This window comes from Mobula hypostoma, chromosome 8 (assembly GCF_963921235.1).
Source record: "Mobula hypostoma chromosome 8, sMobHyp1.1, whole genome shotgun sequence".
Taxonomy (NCBI): Eukaryota; Metazoa; Chordata; class Chondrichthyes; order Myliobatiformes; family Myliobatidae; genus Mobula; species Mobula hypostoma.
The window spans coordinates 93,850,186-93,863,103 of record NC_086104.1 but is presented as its reverse complement, the minus strand read 5'-3'; the positions used below and the strand labels follow the sequence as shown (position 1 = coordinate 93,863,103).

The 12,918-nt window shown below is 46.8% G+C and overlaps 1 non-coding gene across 1 annotated transcript; it reads right to left on the bottom strand.

Moving 5' to 3' along the window:
- Positions 1 to 4,036: 4,036 nt before the first annotated feature.
- LOC134351248 (U5 spliceosomal RNA) lies at positions 4,037 to 4,150 on the bottom strand. The gene has a single exon (XR_010019094.1). It is a non-coding gene; the product is annotated as a U5 spliceosomal RNA (small nuclear RNA).
- Between the last annotated feature and the right edge of the window lie 8,768 nt (positions 4,151 to 12,918).

Genomic DNA, 12,918 nt, shown 5'->3' with positions numbered 1-12,918 from the left:
GGCCACAGACTATGAGCTGGGACAGGTACACAGACTTGGGCTAGGACTTTGACTGGGAAAGTGGGACCAGGACAAGGAACTGGGAACTAGGAGCCTGGGTTTGGACTCCGAGCCAGAGACTGGACAAGGACCCAGAACTAGGCGAGGACATGATGTGGCTACAGGACTAGACGAGGCTTAGGTTCTTGGACTCTGAGCCAGAGACTGTGCAAGAAACCAGAACCTGTGTCTTGGCTCGGGCTCAGATCCTGGAACTGGGTGAGGACACGACGTGGCTACAGGACTAGACGAGGCTTGTGTTCTTCGAGGCTTGGGTATGGACTCTGAGCCAGAGACTGGGCAAGGACCCAGAACCTGAGTCTTGACCAGAGCTCGGACTCCGGAACTAGGCGAAGACATGGCGTGCCTACAGGACTGGACATGGCTTGGGTTCTTCGAGGCTTGGCTACAGGACTAGGCGAGGCTTGGGTTCTTTGAGGCTGAGTAACTTACTAGGATGCAGGGCTGGGATGACTGCTGAGGTAAACTGCCGAGGAAACTGTCAGGGATTCAGATGGAGAGGGGAATGGAACAGTTCAGCTTCAGGGTAACAGCAAAGATGGCCTGGCTTACCCAACAGAGGTGAGGACAGGAAGGGACAGATCCAACCGCAGGGTAATGGCAAGGACGGCCTGACTTACCCCACGGAGGCAAGGACAGGAAGGGAGCTCAATCGGGGGTGTCTCGAAGTCTCGGGGTGGCCAGCAACCTTGGCTGGCTACAGAAATAGCAGAATCCATATCCAGCTCGGAGTGGCAGACAGCCACTCAGCTGGTCCCGGAAACAGCCAAATCCATACCACAATGACTGCTCCGACTAGAGACAACACAGCTCCATGAAGCTGTGGTCCTCCAACCAGGCCTAGAGATCACGAATGGCTGCTCTAGCCTTCCACCAGCAGGTTGCTCCAAGGGGATACTGACAAGACAAACCAGCACCCACACTCGACCCCAGGGCCACTTATATTCCCAGCCCCAAGACGAACATCAGGTGCCTATGATTAAGCCGAACTGAAACAAGGGACAGCCGGAAGACCTGGAGACTGGGTCCATGGACCGGACTGTGAACTGGAATGTGGATTTCATGGACTGGACCATGACATGTACTTGTGTGTGTGAGACAATGAACTCAACTTTCACTTTGATGCTCTATCTCAATGATCTGGTCATACACAGGGTGTTCTGCTATGGCAGACTGCAGCCCTGTCCTCTCGTTCCAGGTGGAGAAAGTCCTGAGAGGGGCCCCATTGAGCAGAGATCCATTAGGCAATGGTTGGCCAGAATGTGTTTGGAGTCCTGAGAAGAGGAAGGGTAATGGACCAGCTGGGATGTAGCCTGAATGGTGGTGAAGCAGCTGATCTTATGTGTGTTGCTGTACATCAGAATCTTTTTATCAAAATAATCTTTACTCACAATATAAATTACAAGAATAAACCGTGCAATACCTTTTCAATGTTACATTCATAGTCAATGAGATACGGAGTGTTCCATTCCATTCCTTAAATCCAATAGGACGTTTGCCACTCACGTGACCTCCTGGGGTGGTTTACTTTTTTTAAAACAAAATATATTTTATTCAAAAATAAAATTATATACAAGAAACCATTCAATGACTGTCCGGGAGATTTCCGAGCTGCAGGAGCATCCTCGCAGACAGACATATCGAGAATCTGAAGAACTTTCTATGCCGGTTTGTACGACAGAATGGACAGAGACACCACAGCCTCCGACAACTTCCTGTCGTCCAACACGCAGGTCTTCGACGGCAAGCGGGTGAGTCTGGATCAACCACTGACCCTGGGCGAGCTGACATGCTTCGTTCCTTCCTTTGGGTCGAATAGGACTCCCGGAGGCGACAGCCCACCGGTCGAGATGTATTCGGCTCTGTGGAACTGGATGGGCCCTGACCTGCTGGAGGGGTACAACACTATGCTTCTGACTGGCAGCATGTCAGAGTCCATGAGGAAGGGCATCATCACCCTCATCTACAAGCAGAAGGGGGAAAGGGAGGACATTAGGAATTGGAGGCCCATCTCTCTCCTGAATGTGGATTGCAAGATCCTGTCCAAGGCTATCGCCAACAGGGTCAGGTCTGCTCTGGGACAGGTGATCCACCCGGACCAAACCTGTGCTGTACCGGGCAGGAAGATCTCGGGCAGCCTGGCGCTGCTGAGGGACAACATCGCCTACGTGCAGGACAGGGGAGTGGACGCCTGCCTGGTCAGCTTGGACCAGGAGAAAGCCTTCGACAGGACATCGCACACGTACAGGGCAGACGTGCTCTCCAAAATGGGATTTGGAGATGGAATCCGGAATTGGATTAGACTGCTCTACACAGACATCCGTAGTGCAGTCCAGGTCAACGGGTGGGAAACAGACAGCTTCCCCATCAGGTCTGGAGTCAGGCAGGGCTGTCCCCTCTCCCCTGTCTTGTTTGTCTGCTGCATAGAGCCCTTTGCCGAAGCCATCAGGAGGGATGAGGGCATAAGAGGGGTGACGCTGCCAGGCAGTGGAGGGACCCAAGTGAAAACCTCCCTGTACATGGACGACGTCACCGTCTTCTGCTCTGATCCGAGGTCAGCTCGCAGACTTATGGACATCTACGAACAGTTCGAGCTAGCGTCGGGGGCCAGGGTCAACCGCACGAAGAGCGAAGCCATGCTCTTCGGCAACTGGCCCGACCGATCCAGCGTCCCCTTTACCGTTAGGTCTGACCACGTGAAGGTGTTGGGGATCTGGTTCGGAGGGGCCGAGGCGTGCAACAAGAACTGGCAGGAGCGGACTGCCAAGGTGATACAGAAACTGGGACTGTGGGGAGGGCACTCCCTATCGATAACGGGCAAGAGCCTGGTCATCAGGTGTGAGGTGCTCTCAGGGCTGCTGTACTGGGCGCAGGTGCGGCCCGTCCCCCGCTCCTACAGCTCGGAAATCACCCGAGCCGTCTTCAGATTCGTTTGGGGATCCAAGATGGAGCGGGTCAGACAGACCATCATACACAAGTACCTGGACAACGGGGGCAAAAACGTCCCCAATGTCGCCCTCACCCTGATGGCCAGCTCTTGTGTGGCTGCATCAGGTTGTGTGTAGAACCCAGACATGTGGGCACCAAGTTCCACTATGTGCCCAGGTTCTACCTGTCGCCCTGGCTACGAAGGATGGGTCTGGCCCCACTCCTGTGCAACGCCCCAGTCAGCTGGTCGTTGCCGGCATACCTTGTCCGCCAGAGAAAGCAAGATCTCCCAGTGGCCACACATTTTAATTCCACATCCCATTCCCATTCTGATATGTCTATCCACGGCCTCCTCTACTGTAAAGATGAAGCCACACTCAGGTTGGAGGAACAACACCTGATATTCCGTCTGGGTAGCCTCCAACCTGATGGCATGAACATCGACTTCTCTAACTTCCGCTAGTGCCCCACCTCCCCCTCGTACCCCATCTGTTACTTATTTTTATACACACATTTTTTCTCTCTCTGACTATACCCCTTGCCCATCCTCTGGGTTCCCCCCCCCTCAACTTTTCTTCTCCCAGGACCTCCTGTCCCATGATCCTCTCGTACCCCCTTTTGCCTATCACCTGTCCAGCTCTCGGCTCCATCCCTCCCCCTCCTGTCTTCTCCTATCATGTCGGATCTCCCCCTCCCCCTCCCCCTCCAACTTTCAAATCCCTTACTCACTCTTCCTTCAGTTAGTCCTGACGAAGGGTCTCGGTCTGAAACGTCGACTGTACCTCTTCCTAGAGATGCTGCCTGGCCTATTGCGTTCACCAGCAACTTTGATGTGTGTTGGTAGAATAGAACTCCTTGATTAATGGAGGGAGTTTGTACTGAGTTGATGGTCTTCCGTTCCAGCAGCGGTTGTTCCCCTTAACATGGTCGGCAAAAACCAGTAACAAAATGCTGAAGTTGGAGAAAAGCAACAGGTCAGCTGAGGTTGAGAGCAGAGACGAGTATTGAAGAAAGGACAACAGACAGAATCTATTTTTCACATTAGACCAGCCCTACCGAAGCAGGACAACAAAAAATTGTTTGAGACTCTGAGTGTTCCTCTCCACGGAAATCTTTAGTAAAAGGCGAAAGATTTATACGATCTGAAGAGAAACCAGAGTATACTGACACTGAGTCCTCTCCATTCCCTCCTCACACATCCCCTACCCTTCTAAAGTAAATACGACCAACTACAATTGTAACCAAAATCACACTGGAACAGAAACAGCCATTTAACAAAACTTCTCCAAGCAGCAGAAAGTTGATTTACAAAGCCTTAATGCGAACTACAAAAGGAATTATAATCTTTTCCATTTGCGCAAAGCATTGTGGTATGTAAATAAGGGGGCGGGGCGTGATCAGCCACAGGCTGAACTTCCGCTGGTTTTCTTTCTGATGTGTTGTGTGTTACGGAGAACAAATCCTGGGTCAGACTGTTACACAGGGAAAAGTAGAATCTTTTTATCAAAATAAACTTTATTCACAGTATAAATTACAAGACTAAACCGTGCAATACCTTTTCATTGTTACATTCACAGTCAATGTGTTACGGAATGTCAATTCCATTCCTTAAAACCAATAGGACTGTTGCCACTCATGTGACCCCTGGGGTGGTTCACTATTACATTAATTGTGGGGCTCCCTCACCCGACCCGGCCCCTCTCCGTCCTGTAGTGAATGAACCCTACACTGTGGTCCTTCCCCACCGAGCCCTTGCAGTGGCTGCACCAGCTTTCCATCTGTCCCTCAGCACGGAGCCTGGAATGTGCCAGTCGGCAGCAGTGGGACATCCCCGTGTGTTGGTAGATTAACGTTCTGGGTGGACGTGATGGGAAATGGTGGCAACACTCAGACCATAAAATAAGGAGCAAGCTGAGGCCATTTGGCCCCTCGTGCCTGACCTCCTTCAGTAAACTCATGGCTACTCTGACCTGACTTCAGCTCCTCTTTCCTTCCTGCTGGATATAACCCTTCATTCTCCTACAGACCAAAAATCCACTTCCCTCACCCTGGGATGCAGAGGGAGTTCACCTGCTCTCTCCAGCTCCATCACTCTCTATCCCACCGCTCCCTTGTACAGCAATACTTGGGCAATTGGTTCTCAATCTGTTCAGGTTTCAGGACGCCGTCTTCGACGATTGCAGAGTTTGAGGCCTCGTGCTCGGTGATCAATAGGCCCTTGGGGATCGAGTCAGAAGTCCAGAAGCTGGTCGGAGGCCCGAGTCTAAATATATCGCTGAGATGAGAACACCAGGGAAGTCGAAGCCCAATATCTGCGAGCCTGAGTCTGCTGGAAGATAGCCTGTCATGACATATGTGTGAGGGCGGGAGGGAGGGAGGGAGGGTTGGGGCTTGTTTTGCTGCTGTTGTTTTGTTGCTTGTTATGTTCTGTGTTGTTCTGCCGAGCATTGTGGGTTTGATATGTTGTCGTTGGCATGTGTGGCGACACTTGCAGGCTGCCCCCAGCACACCCTTAGTTGTTGCTTGTGAATGCAAACGGCACATTTCACTGTATGCTTGCATGTACATGTGATAAATAAACGTATCTTGAATGCATTCTTCCAGCATTTTGTACTTTGTCCAGATTCCAGCACCTGCAGTCTCGTTTGCCTTCGTGAGAGGGCGTAATAGTGGACTAATCTAGCAAATGGAAATGGTAGATGAGAAGGTGTTTTGAAGCAACATCATGAATCTGTAAACAACGGCAAAAACTCAGGTTTAGGACTGGTTTTATCCACCAAAGGATACGAGTTTCTTGAAGGTGTGCGAGTGATTTAAGGAGCAGCGAGAACGGGTATAAATCAATAAAAGAAGCAATTCCCGAATCAAAATCCAGGGAGGTAGAGGAGCATACAGAATAGGCTGAACCAAAGAGAGGGTGGCTTACAACAAATACTGAGAGCTCCACAGGGGGAAGAATTGGTCCAATGAGAAACTGAAGACATTGCCATTGTGTGGAGGCAGGAGATGTGTATTGTTCTAAGTTAGGGGCTCCCTACCTTTCTTATGCTATGGAGGCTTACCATTAATTGAGGGGGTCCATGCACCCGGGGTTGGGAACTCCTGTTCTAAGTGAAGACTTTACATCTACCTTTGCGGAAGTTAATGCTAATACCAACATCACCCTATCTCTATCTCCCACAATTTTATATACTTCAGTCATGCTCCCTCTTAGTTTAAGTCCCCCACCACCAGGTTCAAGAGCAACTACTTTCCTTCAAATATTCAGTTATCGACCCAGCTGGTTAAAACCCTAATCACTTCGGTTTAGCAACACTATGAGCACTTTGCTCTCAGTCTGAGTTTTATTTTGTTCTAGTTGTGCTTTCTTGTAAAAAAATCTGTGTATGATTGATGTTTTTCTTGTGAACACTGCTCATCTGATGCCATGAGTCTGTGATGTTGCAGCAAGTGTTTCATTGCACCTGTGTTTATACATGTACTTATGTGTGTGAGAGACAACGAACTCGACTTTCACTTTGACGCTCTATCTCAATGTTCTGGTCATACACAGGGTGTTCTGCTATGGTGGACTGCAGTCCTGTCCTCTCGTTCCAGGTGGAGAAAGTCCTGAGAGGGGCCCCATTGAGCAGAGATCCATTAGGCAATGGTTGGTCAGAATGTGTTTGGAGTCCTGAGAAGAGGAAGGGTAATGGACCAGCTGGGATGTAAATTTGTGTGCTTTCTCAACCAGAATGGCTAGTATTTGCTGATGATACAGCCACTGCTGGCAGAATCTCAGATGGAAATGAGAGGATGTACAGGAGCGAGATATAGTCACAGCGACAACCTTGCACTCAATGTCAATAAGACAAAAGAACTGATTGTGGATTTCACAAAGGGTAAGATGAAGGAATGATCAGCCATGATCATAATAAATGGCGGTGCAGGCTCGAAGGGCCGAATGGCCTACTCCTGCACCTATTTTCTATGTTTCTATGAAAAGGAACCAATCTCATAGAAGGATCAGAAGTGGAGAGAGTGAACAGTTTCAAGTTCCTGGGTGTCAAGATCTCTGAGGATCTAACCTGGTCCCAACATATCAATGTTGTTATAAAGAAGGCAAGATAACGACTATTACTTCATTAGGATTTTGAAGAGATTTGGTTTGTCAACTAAAACACTCAAAAAAAATTCTGTAGATGTACCGTGGAGAGCATTCTGACAGGCTTCATCACCGTCTGATATGGGGGGGGGGGCGGTGAGAGGCTACTGCCCAGGACCGAAAGAAGCTACAGAAAGCTGTAAAATTAGTCAGCTGCATGTCTGGTAGTAGCCTCCGTAGTACCCAAGACATCTTAGAGGAGCAGTGTCTCAGGAAGGTGATGTCCAATATTAAGAACCCCCATTGCCCAGGACATTCCCTCTTCTCATTGTTACCACAAGGAAGGCAGTACAGAAGCCTGAAGGCAGACATTCAGTGACTCAGGATCAGCTTCTCCCCCTCTGCTATATGATTCCTAATGGACATTAAACCCATCAACACTACCTCACTTTTTAGAAATATAGTTTTTGCAATATTTTTAATCTATTTAATATACATATGTATACATACTGAAATTGACTGATTTCTATATTATTATGTACTGCATTGAACTGCTGCTGCCAAGTTAACAAGTTTCATCACACATGTGGGTGATAATAAACACGATTCTGATTCTGAAATTTCTGACTGACCCTTGGGTCCCTTTATAATTTATTACTTCTAAACTTTTAACCAAGAAAGCAGCATCCACTATCAAGGACCCCCATTTCCTGGCCATGCTCTTTTCTCGCTAGTATCATCAGGCAGGAGGGACAGAATCAGAATCAGATTTAGTATCAGCGGTAGATGTCATGAAATTTGTTAACTTCACAGCAGCAATACAATGAAATATATAAATAAATACAGAAAAAAGCAGACTTACTTTAAGTATATTTATGTCCATTAAATAGTTAAGTTAAAGTAGGTAGCGCAAAAAAAAGAGAAATAAAAAGGTAGTGAGGTAGTGTTCATGGGTTCAATGTCCATTAAGGAATTGGAAGCCAGAGGGGAAGAAGCTGTCCCTGAATCGCTGTGTGTGTGCCTTCAGGCTTCTGTACCTCCTTCCCGACGGTAACAGCGTGAAGAGAGGATGTCCTGGGTGGTGGGGATCCTTAATGATAGATGCTGCCTTCCTGAGGCACCGCTCCTTGAAGATGTCTCCGATTCTAGTGAGGCTGGTACCCAAGCTGGAGATGACTAATTTTCAATTTTCTGTAACTTATTTTGATCTCGTGCAGTAGCCCCTGCCGTCCATACCAGGCAGTGATGCAGCCAGTCAGAATGATCTTCATGGTACATTTCGAGTCTGAAAGGAGCCGAAGGTTCCACACCAGCAGGTTCAGGAACAGTTATGACCCACAACCATCCCATTCCTGAACCAGCAATGATAACTTCACTCTCTGAACAAACTCCACAACCAGCAGACTCACTCTCAAAGAGTATGTATTATTTGTTTACTTCTTATTTATTATCTGCACAATTTATTATTAATAATATTATTCATTTTTAGTATTTGCATAGTTTGTCTTCTTTTGACCATTGTCATCTGTGTGTGGATTTTCATTGATTCTATTGTAGTTCTTGGTTCTACTGCAAATGCCTGCAAGAAAATGAATCTCAGGGTGGTACAGAATATGGTGACATATATGTGCTTTGATAATGAACTTACTTTGAATTTTAAACTTGATTTGTCTTCTTTTGCACATTGGTGGTTTGTCAGTTTTTTGTTACTTATAGTTTTTCATAAATTCTATTGCATTTATTTTCCTGTAAATACTTGCAAAAAAACAAATCTCAAGGTAGTATATGGTGATATATGTTGTGACGAAAAACCAAGTTATCAGAAGATTGATGCTGATGAGAGAGATAAGAGAGACAAAAGGGAGAAGCGTTCAAAATGTTAATGAGAGAGGAGCGAGATTAACGAAAACAGACACAGTTCCGAGTATTGACAGACCGGTTGCTTTGAACCTGAACTGTTTGAATTTTGATGGACAGGCGATACCCCAGCAGGGGGATAAAAGGAACAGGTTCGCTAAGGCAAGACAGACACCACGAGATAACAAGACCCTGGAAGAGCGGTGTGCCCCGACAAGTTGGTGGGAGTTTGGAGGTCTGGTCGCGGGAACCGACCATAGACACACAGGGTGAAAAGGTATGATCGGCGGGAACCTGGTGTGTGTGTCCGCCCTTGCCTGGGTGCCGGGTTCACTGCGGAAGAACGGTCGTATCCGGAACGGAGGGATCACAGTCGGTGACCACAGAAGACATTAAAAGGGTTCGCCCGAAAGGTAACTGCGAAGAACAAAGGTCTGTTTGAATCAGAATTTACATAATCCCTCTCTCTCTCTCCAATGGCACAACAGCGATTACTGTGAACTGTACTAAGCTGAACTGAACTCTGCGTCACTTGAGACTGATCATTTTACCCCTAGACTGCAATAGAGCTTGTTTGATTCCTATTACCCTAGTTCTGTGTACATGTGTGTTTTATCATTGCTAATCCATTGCATTCATATCCTTCTGATTAGAGTACTGTGTTACTTATTTCTTTGATAAAACTTTCTTAGTTCCAGTAATCCAGACTCCAACTAAGTGGTCCATTTCTGCTGGTTTGGCAACCCAGTTACAGGGTACGTAACAATGTATATGTATTTTGATACTAAATTTACCTTGAACTTTAGCCATGACCTGATTTGGTGGTAACAGTAATCGGTCGTTGACTTCAGAAGGAGCAGTGGACCACACGACCCAATTTACATCAGTGGTGCGCAAGTGGAACAGGTCAAAAGCTTTAAGTTCCTCGGGGTCAATATCACAAATGACCTGACTTGGTCCAACCAAACAGAGTCCACTGCCAAGAAGGCCCACCAGCGCCTTTACTTCCTGAGAAAACTAAAGAAATTTGGCCTGTCCCCTAAAACCCTCACTAATTTTTATAGATGCACTGTAGAAAGCATTCTTCTAGGGTGCATCACAACCTGGTATGAAAGTTGTCCTGTCCAACACCAAAAGAAGCTGCAGAAGAACGTGAACAAGGCCCAGCACACCACACAAACCAATCTTCCGTCCTTGGACTCACTTTACACCACACGCTGTCGGAGCAGTGCTGCCAGGATAATCAAGGACACGAACCACCCAGCCAACACACTTTTCGTCCCTCTTCCCTCTGGGAGAAGGCTCAGGAGCTTGAAGACTCGTACAGCCAGATTTGGGAACAGCTTCTTTCCAACCGTGATAAGACTGCTGAACGGATCCTGACACGGATCTGGGCCGTACCTTCCAAATATCTGGACCTGCCTCTCAGTCTTTTTTGCATTACCTTTCTTTCCATTTTTCTATTTTCTATTTATAATTTATAACTTAAATTTTTAATATTTACTATCGATTTGTAATCCAGGGAGTGGGAAGCGTAGAATCAAATATCACTGTGATGATTGTACACTCTAGTATCAATTGTTTGGCGACAATAAAGTATCTCACCCCATCTGTTGGACGGTTGCAGAATTGCAGCTCAATGCCAGTCATGCACTTAGGCACAGAAGTTGGTCACAACGACCATAATCTCACACAGAATTTTAAATTCTTTGCTGCTTGTAAAATTGTTCAGTGGAATCTTTAACAGGGAGACTCCGTTTGCATCTACATTGGAAAAAAAAGCCGGACTTCCTGTTTTTCTTTCAGATCTGCCGTATTTTGCTTTTGAATCGTGCCATGTGTCAATATGGTTCAAGACACAATGCCTCTGTGGTGTAACAGCAAGTCCATGTGGATGTGAGTAGCCCCCTGAATGTGCACTTGAAGGATACAGTTGTCTGTGGAAATGGAATCATTGCAACTGTTCAGCTCATGGTAATAGGGGACAAAGTGCTGTACACTTTGGGGCAGCTTAACAATAATAGGAGCCTGTGGTATTACAGGAAAGATACTAGCATGGATAGAGCATTGGCTGATTGGCAGGAGGCAAAGACTGGGAATAAAGGGAGCCTTTTCTGACCAGCTGCTGGTGACTAATGGTGTTCCACAGGGGTCGGTGTTGGGACCACTTCTTTTTACGTAGTGTGGCGATGATTTGAATGAAGGAATTGATGGCTTTCTGGCTAAGTCTGCGGTTGATACAAGGACAGGTGGAGGGGCAAATAGTGTTGAAGAAGCAGGGCGGCTGCAGAAGGGACTTGGACACGTTAGAAGGTTGGACAGAGGAGTGGCAAATGGAATACAGTGTTGGGAAGTATATGGTCATGCAGTTTGGTACAAGGAAGAAAAGCGCAGACTATTTTCTAAAGGGGTGAAAATTTAAAAATCCAAGCTGCTTGATAGTCTTTGTACAGGATTCCCTAAAGGTTAATTTGCAGGTTGAGCTGGTGGTGCGGAAAGGAAGGGCAATATTGATATTCATTTCAAAAGGACTAGAAGATTTACATTTACAGCAGCAGGTGTGTAAAAGGGGCCCGGAGGATCATCTGGGACTCCAGTCACCCCAACACAAACTGTTTCGGCTGTCTCCGCCTGGCAAACAGTGCCGCAGCATTAAAGCCAGGACCAACAGGCTCTGGGACAGCTTCTTTCACCAGGCCATCAGATTCATCAATAACATTAATTTGATTGCATATCTGACTCCATTGTATCTGACTGTACCTTGATCTGATTGTGTATATGACTGTACATGTACACAAAACAATTATATATACAATTTTAGTTTGGCTAATATCCTCCCACATTTCCCTTCTTATTGCTTGTACATTGCAACAGAGACGCAACATAAAGATTTTTACTCCCTCATGTTGTGAGATGGATGTAAGAAATAAATCTTAAATCTTAATTTTGAGGCTTTATAAAGCACTGGAGAGGCCTCACGGAGTATAGTGCGTAGTTTTGAGGCCCCTTATCTAAGAAAGATTATGCTGACATTTGAGAGGGTTCAAAGCAGGTTTACAAAACTGATTCCAGGATTGAAAGGCTTATCGCATGAGGGGAGATTGATGGCTCTGGGTGTTTTCTCACTGGAATTTAGAAGAATGATGAGGGATTTTATTGAAACCTATCGAATGTTGAAAGGCCTCAACAGAGTGGATATGGAGAGGATGTTTCCTTTGGTGAGGAAGTCTAGGACCAGAGGGCACAGCTTCGGAGTAAAGGGCACCCCTCTTCAGCCAGAGAGTGGTGAATCTGTGGAATCCAGGACAGGTTCTTGATTAGTCAGGGATTGAAAGTTTACGGGGAGAAGGCAGGAGAACAGGTTTCAGATGGAAATAAATCAGCCATGACAAAATGGCAGAGCAGACTTGATGGGCTGAAAGCCCCAATTCTGCTCTGTGTCTTATGGTCATCAAAAGAAGATTCTTGGCTGATTTTGCAGTCAATGGTTCAACAGAGAAGGAAAACTCTGATTTTAAATCTCCGCTGCCTTGCGGCCATACCCACCCATCGGAAAGGCTTTGAGAGTAAACCCCAAGGAAGAAATCCGGAGCAGTTTGATATTGTTTACAACTTCACTCTGACAGCCTCTGCGACGACACTGGTGCCAAGCTGTATGGGCGCTTGCTCTTCCCTTGGACTACATCAGTGACGTGGAGAGGGGGAACCCGCTACACGGGCAACATCCAGTTCTTCAAACCTTCCCACCCACGCTTGCGCCCTGGAGAGGGCACAGTCCACCAGAGGCACAAACCCATGATCCCCTGGGATCGACGGCTGCCTACCTGGTTCAAAATGAAATCGTCAGATATCTTACATAATGTTGAGTGGAAACAAAATGTAAATTGATAGCTGGAACAGTTTTTTTTGCAAAATTGTCTCTTAATAGCTTGAAGAACTTGTTTTTATACTGTGCCTGAAGAATTTAAACCTCTCTAACAGACATGTAG